Source organism: Barbatula barbatula (genome assembly GCF_947034865.1).
Source record: "Barbatula barbatula genome assembly, chromosome: 18".
Classification (NCBI taxonomy): Eukaryota; Metazoa; Chordata; class Actinopteri; order Cypriniformes; family Nemacheilidae; genus Barbatula; species Barbatula barbatula.
The window spans coordinates 13,802,674-13,813,394 of record NC_136781.1 but is presented as its reverse complement, the minus strand read 5'-3'; positions in this window follow the sequence as shown (position 1 = coordinate 13,813,394).

Sequence of the window (10,721 nt, the reverse complement as noted above, 5' to 3'; positions counted from 1 at the left end):
AATTTATTGGTAAGCTTATAACACTTGCTTATAATAAACTTTCATGACGATGTATTACTTGGCTGATCGGTATAGTCACAGATTTATTATTGGTGAGTCCTGTGTTTAGCGGGCACCTTACAGAGTTCATGCGGGCTACGTTGGAGACCACTAGTCTACAGGTTAAGCACTTGATAACGAGAGGAGACAGACTGTGAATGAGTTAACGGGGACCTCTAGCGGTGGGCTGTGGAACTGCATCGTCCACTTCTTAATGTTTTGTATGGAGAGCTTAGTATGACTTGTGTGATCTATGTCGTTCGAGTGTTTCAGTTACTGAGGACTGAATAGTGTAAGTGGGTACAATCATGAAATTCACATGCTTGTTAGCCTGGATTTTTCAACATCAAGCAGATTTATGCAGGACAGATAATTTCCTCCACGTTGTCCGTGATTGACTGGGCATGTCCAAAATAACTTTCTTCTGCTGAAGCCATTCTGTTGTTGATTTACGCTGTGCTTTGTGCTGTGTTCCTGTTGCATTCCAAACATCTGTTGAGCTTCAGCTGGCAAACACCTTCTCCTGCAAAATGTCATGACAAACTCAGGAATTCATTCTTGCTGTCCAAAGCTTCCCCAAACCATGAAAAATGCAGTTTTATGTGGTGGGCTGTGTTTTGTATACCAAACTACTTTTATATTTCAGTTGATCACCTTTTACCAAAAGCATTGCATATCTTGCAGGTGCTCTTGTGCAAACGTACGGTATGTCGTTTTGAGAGCAGTGACCTCATTTCTGGTGATCTCTGGTGACCCTTGTTTAGCATTTTACGTATCATAGACAGTTTAGACCTTAGCTGTAGGATTCTACGGCACACGACTGAGCATCGAGCACTGTGCAGTCTTCATCTTTGTAGACCCATCACATGCAATGCTGAACAATTTCTATTTACATGGCGTGTTACATAAAGTGATTTTGTACATGTGTTTTTTTTTGTTGAAGCACGCTTTGTTTGTGTATTGTCTCAACAATGACGATCAGATTTGACCACCAAACCAATTAATGCTCAAATCCATTGTAAACCCACATGCTTTTTAAGCAGCTGTACTTTATCAATATTTCCATTTACCAAAGATAGAAATGGCCAGATCGAATAAACTCAATTACCTTATAAAAAGCACATATGTAATAACAGAATAGTACATGAGACCCCCAAACATAATATTTGCCATTCCAAACCTTAAGACTTTCTCTCTTCCTCTTAATCAAACTTAATCAAGAATAAATAAAGCAATCAGATTTTAGTTTAAACAGGTGTTAGAAACTCAAAGTCTACAACGTCGCTCATGCAATACGCTCTGATTGCTAAAATGATCTGAGAATTATATTAAAATGACACAATGATCAAGGGATCCCTCATATTTCAAATTGTGATTTTTGGATAAGATCTTCTCAATTATGTAAGCACTGGATTTATCAATGAAACCAGACTAACAGTATTAATAAATATCTACACATCCAAAATGATTCATGGAAATAACAATGAACATTGTTATTAACAGCCCTGTGTGAAATGAAAGCTTCAAAGCAAAATATGCAATCATTAATCAATGAATTGGTACAAAATCCTTTGTTGATGTAATCCAAACATACCAGGGCCCTTCAAAAGGAGAAATCAAAGATACAGATTAGATCATGAATAAGAAAAAATATACAAAATCTGCAATGGGAAATTACTCCAGAAGGAAAAACGCGCCGGAACAAAACTGTAAAAGTCATATTAACAGAGAAAACACACACAGAAATAACAGGTGGACCAGAACCCATGCTGACTAATACCAGGATGTGGCAGGGACTCCAGAATCTTACACTCACAAACTCGAGGAGGGTTTTTCATTTCTGCTGAAAACACTAACGGAATCTGACTTCCACAGGATTTCAATGCCCCTCTTTCGTCATGATGTATTGTGTTACAATACTTTTAATACCAGTGAAGTCAGTACATTTTAACCACATTCAAAAGGTCATTTCTATGATTATTTACTTATGCTTTTCAATACATGGTTTCTTTCTTCATCGAAGGAAATGTTCTGACCACACAGCTGTATATTATTATTATCTATATAATTTAAACATTGACTGGCTGTCCCCTTACGACACAATGGGGGAAAATTCTGACTAATATAATGCAATAATATTAAACAAAAGAATGAAGTTATGGATTAGGAAACACAACTTAATTTAGCCGTAGGTTTTTAGTTTAATGGATTTTAGTTGAAAAATATAGATATTTTAAATCAGTATACAGTTGGATGACATTGCACAAGCTGTATCTGTTGAAATAATGCTGTTCTAGTGAAATAATACAATTTTAATAACCATCTGTTTACAGTACAAATGCGTCGATGCAAGAATGTAGTGTAAAAACATATTTAAGGGATATAGAAATCTGTAATTTTTATTCCCCCTGAACACAAAAGAAGATATTTTGAGAAATGTCTCTGTGGTTTTGTGTCCATACATTCAATGGGGGTCAATGGCTTTTTTCCAATGTCTCCAATAAATCTTATTATAGAAGAGAGAAAGTCATGCAGGTTTGGAATGACACGAGGATGAGTAAATGATATTATAATTTTCTATCATTTAGGACCTGAAGTCTTTGCACAAACGCAACACTGGAAAACACATCCCAAACATGCATCTCCTTCCGTTAGATTACATTTCATTTCAGATTTTGAAGAATCAACATCGACCTCATATGCAAATGACGTGTGACCTGCAGACACGTTCTGACAACAGCATGTAACCTCGCAAACCGTCTCAAGTGCTTTAATGAGATTTAAATTCCTCTCAAATTAGACCTTATTATCATTCCTCAATTTCTCTGTTCCTAATGATGACCAGACTGCAATCAGTATGAACATATAAACAGACATCTCTCTCTCTCTCTCTCTCTCTCACTCTCTCTCTCTCTCTCTCTCTCTCTCTCTCTCTCTCTCTCTCTCTCTCTCTCTCTCTCTCTCTCTCTCTTTCTCTCTCTCCTCTCATGTGGTTTTAATTTTCGTCCCCAGGCACTGGTTGGAGTTTGGCTGAGCTTGAGTTTCATTGTAAAACTTCAGTAAAAAACGGACTCCACTTCCAAGGCTGAACACAGGACTTGAGTTTATTATTATTTCTTTAGAGGATCTGTGAGGGGGACCACAGCTCTCATTGGGCTCCTGGGGGCAAGGGTGGCTACCTTGTTTAGAATCAAACAGCTGCTTTTCATATCCACTTGGTGGCACCAGAACACTTAACGTTTTATTAGCATCACATTCTTAGTATTTTATGTTCCATTTAGCCTTGTTGTTTTAGTAAATACACAGTTAGATGATCGTATAAAATAAGTGCTTTCCTTCACTTTGCAGTTTTGTGGTTTGGCATTTCCTTGAGCATTTCCGTCTGAGTGTTGTCCATTTTGTTGTTAAGCAGCAGAACTGATTAATTGTGGGTAATTATACCGTGTAAATATTTGGGAGAGTGTTCCCCATGATATGTAGACTACAAAAGGATACTTTGGCTCTGAGATCTTTTTACATAGTAATGTTCACTGTTTTTGAGTGTTTAGGATGCATATACATGTACAAGACTTACATTTCATGTCACGTCTTGTATGTTGCATGTCATTTTCTATTGTTCAAACGGACATTTAAAATGGTGCGTAGTGAGGATGATGACAAATCATTCATTCCTAAATTATGATTGTTGACTTTACTCAAGCCTTCATTTTTACACTGCAAAACTAAACATTTTAGTTGTAGATGATGAAGTGAAGACCGGAGATATATTTGGTTCCAAGACTGTGTACATATATTTTCCCATATTTGTCTGCTACAAATTGTAGTTTAGAAATCCTTTCCCCTAATGTATAATATAAATTCATGTCAAGTACAGAGTGCAGCTGTTACAATCTACTCCATTACTGGATAAAAACAGAGAACATGAAGCTTTTCGACAGAAATATACACTGAACGTTCCCCACCCTTTAATAAAACTTATTTTAAATCGCATGTCAAGTTAAACAACACAATTCAATCGTGTGGAACCGATGTGCATGATTAAATTGAGTAATTCCAACAAACTTTTTTTCAGTTTATTTTAGTAATCAAATTTATTGGTAAATTTACATACTTTAAGCATGACAGTTACAGAGAAAATGAAAATGTTACTGTGATTACATCAAGAACAAATACACGAAACATATGCCACCAATTGTAAAAATGCATATTGTCTTTCCAAAACTGTGGATGTTCAAATTCGCTGTTTTTCAGGAAATGGAAAAAACACTGCACTTTTTAAATGATCAAATACTGTGTGGTCAAAGTTGTCTTTAATACTATTAATAGTAAGATTAAAACCAAGTTACTAACATTAAGAAATAATGTAATCACTACTAATAATAATGATTTATGACAAAAAAATTTAACCACAAAATATGGAGATTTCCGAAGGATAGCAGCCATATGTGTGTTATTTGCTTACAGGTCAAGTCACACAATGGTCGCTTTTGTACAATCCTTGTGTATTCCTGTTGCTACAACCCTCTGCTGTCATGATATTTCAAGTTATTTTAGACTTAATCTATAAAAAGTGTGTGCGGATATTGGACAAACACAAGAACCTGTTGATTCAGATGAGACCAGTCCAGTCATTTAATGTCCATTTACATGATTGTACATCAATTTATACCCAAATGTAAAATTGTACAGTCTGACCTCAGATCATTTTATTTCTATTTCTATTTGCATAGTTTATTTTAAGATGGAGTTTCACATTATCTACACATACCCCTGTAGATATTTCTAATAGGTTAAACTGATGTTATTACAACTCCACATGTTATAACACTCTGCGGTCTTCAGCATCCCATTGTCATATTTTGAGTTTCCTCAACTTTGACTTCTTTAACAGCTTGAGGGTGTTTTATTGGTTTACGTACACTAGTACTATCAATATATATATATATATATTAGACCAAAGAAATAATTGAAGAAGAAACTGTTTTGTAATAATCTCCCATATAAATGAAACGATCACCTTTTTAGAAATCATCATTGTAGGCTAATTTCAAGTCAAGTCAAATTGATTTAAGTCCCAGCAGAGAGGAAGGGCTAATGTTTAGGGTAAGAGTCTGATGGACGGCTCGTGACCTCCAGCGACACGGATGATGGATGATGGCGGAAGACATGAGAATGAAGTTGAGGGAAAAACATAGGATAGGGTTAAACTGTAAAACAACGAAAGGTGTCTTAAATGTCTGTAATGGCGTTATTAAAATCTCCACCCGCACCCATCCTGTGGCTCAAGAACAATAGTGTTGTCATTCATAAAGTCCGAGCTCCTAAACTGTTCATGCATCCTCTTTTGCTCGGTTAAATGCAGCCCAAGGAGACCAATTTTCCCCGCTGCAGACTCTGTAAACGTCAAACTGAACAAACCCCTTGACTTCAATAGACTTGTAAACTGTGGTGTACGCTCGGCGCAGCTCTTTGTTTTCTGCTGATTGTGTGATTGCTTGTGACGGGAAGTGCAGTTCAGATCCAGCTTCAGCACTGCTCCATAAAAAGCTTCTTTAGAGCAGGTCACCAATGAGCTTTGACAGTATAACTGTCCCCTTTGTCCAACAACATTAGTTTCCTGTGTGTACACATGGAATTTGAGCTGCAGAATTCCATCGGCCGTGACCCTTTGATCATTTATATTGCTGGGGTGTGACATCTTAGAGATGTTTTGGTATAGAAACCATTACAGTAACAAAAATGATTGCTTTAATAAAAGAAGCCACTTTCAATGAAAACAGCACATATAGGACTTGAAAGTCGTGAAAATAAAGGGATTTTTAAACAAAGCATCACTGGATAACCGCCAGAAAAATTCAGATTTGTCCAAAAATTACAGTCGGACAGTTTTTTTAAAAGTGTAATAAATATGAATATGTGCTATATTTTATATGACGTTTGCACTTTGCATTGTTTGACGCAGTTAACATTGATTTCTGTGCTTTTTTGTATTTTCTAGCAAAATACATTCAAATGAAACAAATAATCAATATTAAAAAATAATAAACTTATTCAAACATTTTAAAGTTTTCAAAATATTCAATATAATAACGATTCAGCAGAATGCAGGTCTGTAGGAATTCTGTAAGAAATAAATATAAATTCCCCACCCCATAGACTTTTCTTTTTCAGTATACTTATTTAATAAATCATGCTTTTCATAACCGTGCCTTAACAGAGGTATTAGAGAAATATTAACCGTATATTTTCACTGTCCTTCCAAAACCCCAGATGTTCAAATTAGCTGTTTCTTAGGAAAAAATACTATTTAAATGATTACATATTGTGTTGTCAAAATTCACTTTCTAATACTTTTTATTGGTTATATATTTGCTTAACCCCGTAACAAATGTAAAGGGTGACTTATAATAATGATTTATGAAACATATATATATATTAGGCGGTACATGTGTAAAGTATTACTTACTTAACTTACTTTTATCATAAAGTTCTCACAAAGTAAGTTCTGTAGAACTGTAAAGGAACAAAAACATGAACACCATAAGGGTTAACAGTGTTAGAAATGCAGTGTGATTGTTTACTTGTTTTTGACACTGAGATATTTGTTCAGTGTAGTAACAGATTTATGGCTTTTTTGCTCTAAAAACATAACGTGTCAGCAATTTGTACCCTATTCATGGAACGTGTCAGAAAGTCCATTTGTTTGTCTGCAAGGATTGTAAAAACTCTTTGTCTTTCTAAAGTAAATTTGTTTTAGCGTAACCTACAGGGAAATGATGTAAGATCTTTAGTGGTATACATACAGAGGCTCGGTAGCTTGACTCTGGTTTCTAAGTCAGTATCCGTAAAGATTTCCAGAGGTCATGGTCTCATGTCAGAGTTCGTACAACTGACTTCTTACCTTCAGAGTCCACACATGTCTGTAATTTCACCCCAATTGCTTCCTCAAACCCTCCGTATGTGTATGTGTATATATGTGTGTCTTTGCTTTAAAACAGGTGTGTGATTCTAAACAATATTGCTCAAGCATTTAAAGGAGGCTCCACTAACTTTTCATCTTTTCAACATGTTTCCACCTTGACAGTTCTCCGTGAATGGAACGTAAACACACTCTTTTAGACAGTGCTGACTTCAATGCCAGAATACAATGGCAGTGTTAGGCAAGATCTTTTTCTGTGAATTCGAACAAAGTCACATTTCAGATTAGAAGCCAGAGGGCTGATTTCATCTATTCAGCAACCACAAAGCTCCTAATAAGCTTAAGTGAGACTTTCATTAATAATAATAAAGACTTGCCTGCAGGTATTAAACTGTAAACATACAGATTTTTTCTTGCGGATAATGCAGATAAAATATGCTTTCACAGCCAACTGAAATTGAATGGGAAGTATCATGAAAGTACTTTGCGTAAGAAATACACCTAAAACCTAAACTATCATCTCTGCAGTAGCTCACAATTCATTCGCATTCACATTGCAGTCGGTTTCAAACTCAAATAAAGACTGTCATCAGATTCAATACGAGTGAAACTCCTTTACATTATATTCTACTGTGCATAAGCACACATCACATACGAAATGTCCTGCAGACGGACTTTCATTCTCACACAAATCACGATTTGAGAAAACTTGGAATAATGCAGACGATTTCAAGAACTGCCCCTGGTAAAAAGCAGCAAACATGTTTGAAGTAAAATGAGGTTGACTAGATGATAATTACATTCTCAGCATTTCTCAATATTAAATGAACTCCTGTTTTGAATACCTGGTTCAAAGAATGAAGATGGCACGTCGCCAACTCAATTGAATTGCACTTAACGTGGAATCACTCGAGGGCGGGCGTACCGGGTGCACGATCTCTCGCTCACTTTCTCGCAGCGTGAGAAAGCCATTCTTCACCTGTCAGCCTATGTTTGGGTCACGAAGAAACAACAGAGCGAAATGAAAGAGAGAGAGAAGAAGCAGAACGGGATGGAAGAACATCACGCGCTCATCCGGATTTTTAGGAACCGTTACAGTTCATTAGTTTATGTTGAAGATTCTTGGAACTTTTAAAAGCCTCCTAAAATAGGCCAGGCCGCGTGTGTGTGGAGGGAAAAATCTGATTAGATTCACGTGTGTCTGCGTGAACGTTCTCTTGTGTGAACGCCATGTTTGTAAAACAGTGTGGGAGGTTTTCTTGCAGTAATCTCTGTCCTTCCATCTCTGACACTAAAAGCTTTTTATTTACCCCTCACTTACACACAAACGCTTTCTGTATGTTCATCAAGCTGAACCGTGCGTGTCCTTCACATTTCAATTGACTTCCCTGGGTCTTTCCAGCATTATCACCCTTTTTTCCTCTTGTTCACACACATATTCAAAACAAACATGTGCTACCCATATCTTGGTTTTGATGAACTGCCAACATGAGTTTCATACCTCCCGTTGAGGTTTATTTAACTAATTCTCCCTCATCCAATGTTTTTCCTCATTCAACACTAAAGTTCTGAACACTAAAGCAACAGTGTGCTGCCTATCTAGACAGCATTTACAATGTGCACTTTTAACGTAAAGACTGCTCCAGGCATTTACATTATAAGATTTGGGAAAAAAAGCATTCCTGTGGAAAAGCCAATCCCAGAATGCATTGCGGCAAATTCAGTAACATTTGTGAGTCTGTGAAAACCAAGCTGAAGTCATTATTATGCGATTTCAGTTAGAAATATAACCTTCATGTCTTGAATATTGACTGTCAAATTTCTCACCGAGCCAATTATTCATACTGTATCTGCCGATTCTGAAGATCACATGAATATTTCTTAACTTTCTGAATGTTATTAATTCATATAATGATGATTAATATTGAACATCAAACTGGTGATGTTTCTTAAATAGATAATTCCAGCCAAAATAAGAATTCTGTCTGAATTACTGAGTATGAATTATTCACTCTCTAGTCGTTCCAAACCTGTAAACTAATTTGTTTGGTTGAAAACAGGGAAAGATATTTGGACGAATGCTTGTTACCAAACAGTTCTAGGTCACCATTGTACAAAAAATAACAATGGTAGTCAAAAGATCCCCTAAACTGTTTGCTGTCATACATTCTTCAAAATATCTTCTTTTGTGTTCAACAGAAAAAAAGATACTGTACATATACTATATATAAAGTAATTTTTCCTACTAGTCAATGGGGTCCAAGAAATGATTGGTTATAAGGATTCTTCTAAATATCTTTCTCTGTGTTCATCAGAACAAATAAATGTATACAGATCAAAGGTGAGTAAATGATGACAGAATTTAAATTTTTGGGTGAACAATCCCTTTAACATTTTCTATTCATAGCACTACTGTATTTTCTGTCCTCTATTCATTGACAGGATATATCAGCCTTGATGTTCGTCTCTTTTTTAAACAATCAGCAGATATCCGAAAGTGTAAAAATATTTAACGATAAATACAGATTTTTGGCCGATATATCGGTGCAAAGTGTATATTCATTATGTTTTACAATATGTGTAATTCAATAATATATAATATTGAGTGTTAAATTATTATTTAAATAAAGGTATTACATTTTAAATGTATTACAGTGTCTACACCAGATGTATCTGTTCTATATTATTTCATTTTTGTCTCCATCCATGATGGCATGCATTATGCGACGAGCTAAAATGGATTCTAAATTAGTAATGGCTTTTTTTTAAGATGTTACTCATCGCATCTGGTATGGACACGGTGTTACATCTTAATAAAATTACAAACCCAATTTTTGTGTGTGCTATATATTTATGTATGTATTGGCTAATACTGGCAATTCATTAATTTGCCGGTTTAGTAACACTCACCTTTTAAGTAAGTTTACTGTTTGCTTTTTATATTTGTGTGATGTGTTACCTGTTTGAGTTTTAAATCAATCACTTATAAGATGTAATTTCAGTTAGGATGTTGTAGTTTGTAGACCACAAGGCACCTAACTACGACTTCATGAAGTTGTGACATAGGTTTAGTAGCGGGGTTAGGGGAGCCATTTTTCACTGAAGTACTAAAGACTTGATACTACACACTCCGGTACAGGTGACGGTATGCACATGAATAAGGTGGTTGCGATCCGCCATAAAACGAAGAAGAAGAAGAAGAAGAGACATTTGTCGTTGTTTTGCCACCTCGTGAAACTCACGTTTTTAGCTAAATTAGCCTTTGCGACTGTGATTTTAGGGTTTGGGGTGAAGTAAGTAAAATAGGCTACAATTTGTTTTGATGTCAGGTTATAAATATACAAATGTAAATGCACACGCAGTCTGTGAATTGAAAGTCGTGCTGAGTGACATTAAAACGTTTGTGCTCACTGACACCCAAAGATTTGGGATATTCGTGTCCATGAACACATTCCAAATTTCGTGTCTATGCCACGAACTCCAAAGACGAAGCTAAATATATGAGGACCTCTCCAAGACTTGAGTTGTATAATGATATAGCAGATCCTAAACCTAACCTTCGGAGAACCCTGCTGACAGCATTAGATTTACAGCAAAATATAATTTTCCTTGATTTATGAGTCTTTCAAGCAGCGAAAACCACTTGAACTGTCATCACAAGCAGGTTTTTAATACGTTTCACCTTTTTTAAAAAGCTTTTGCCCTCACAAGTACAGCCAAACCTGTGCTCACACATATCACCGTCTCTGTAGGGATTCCAAAA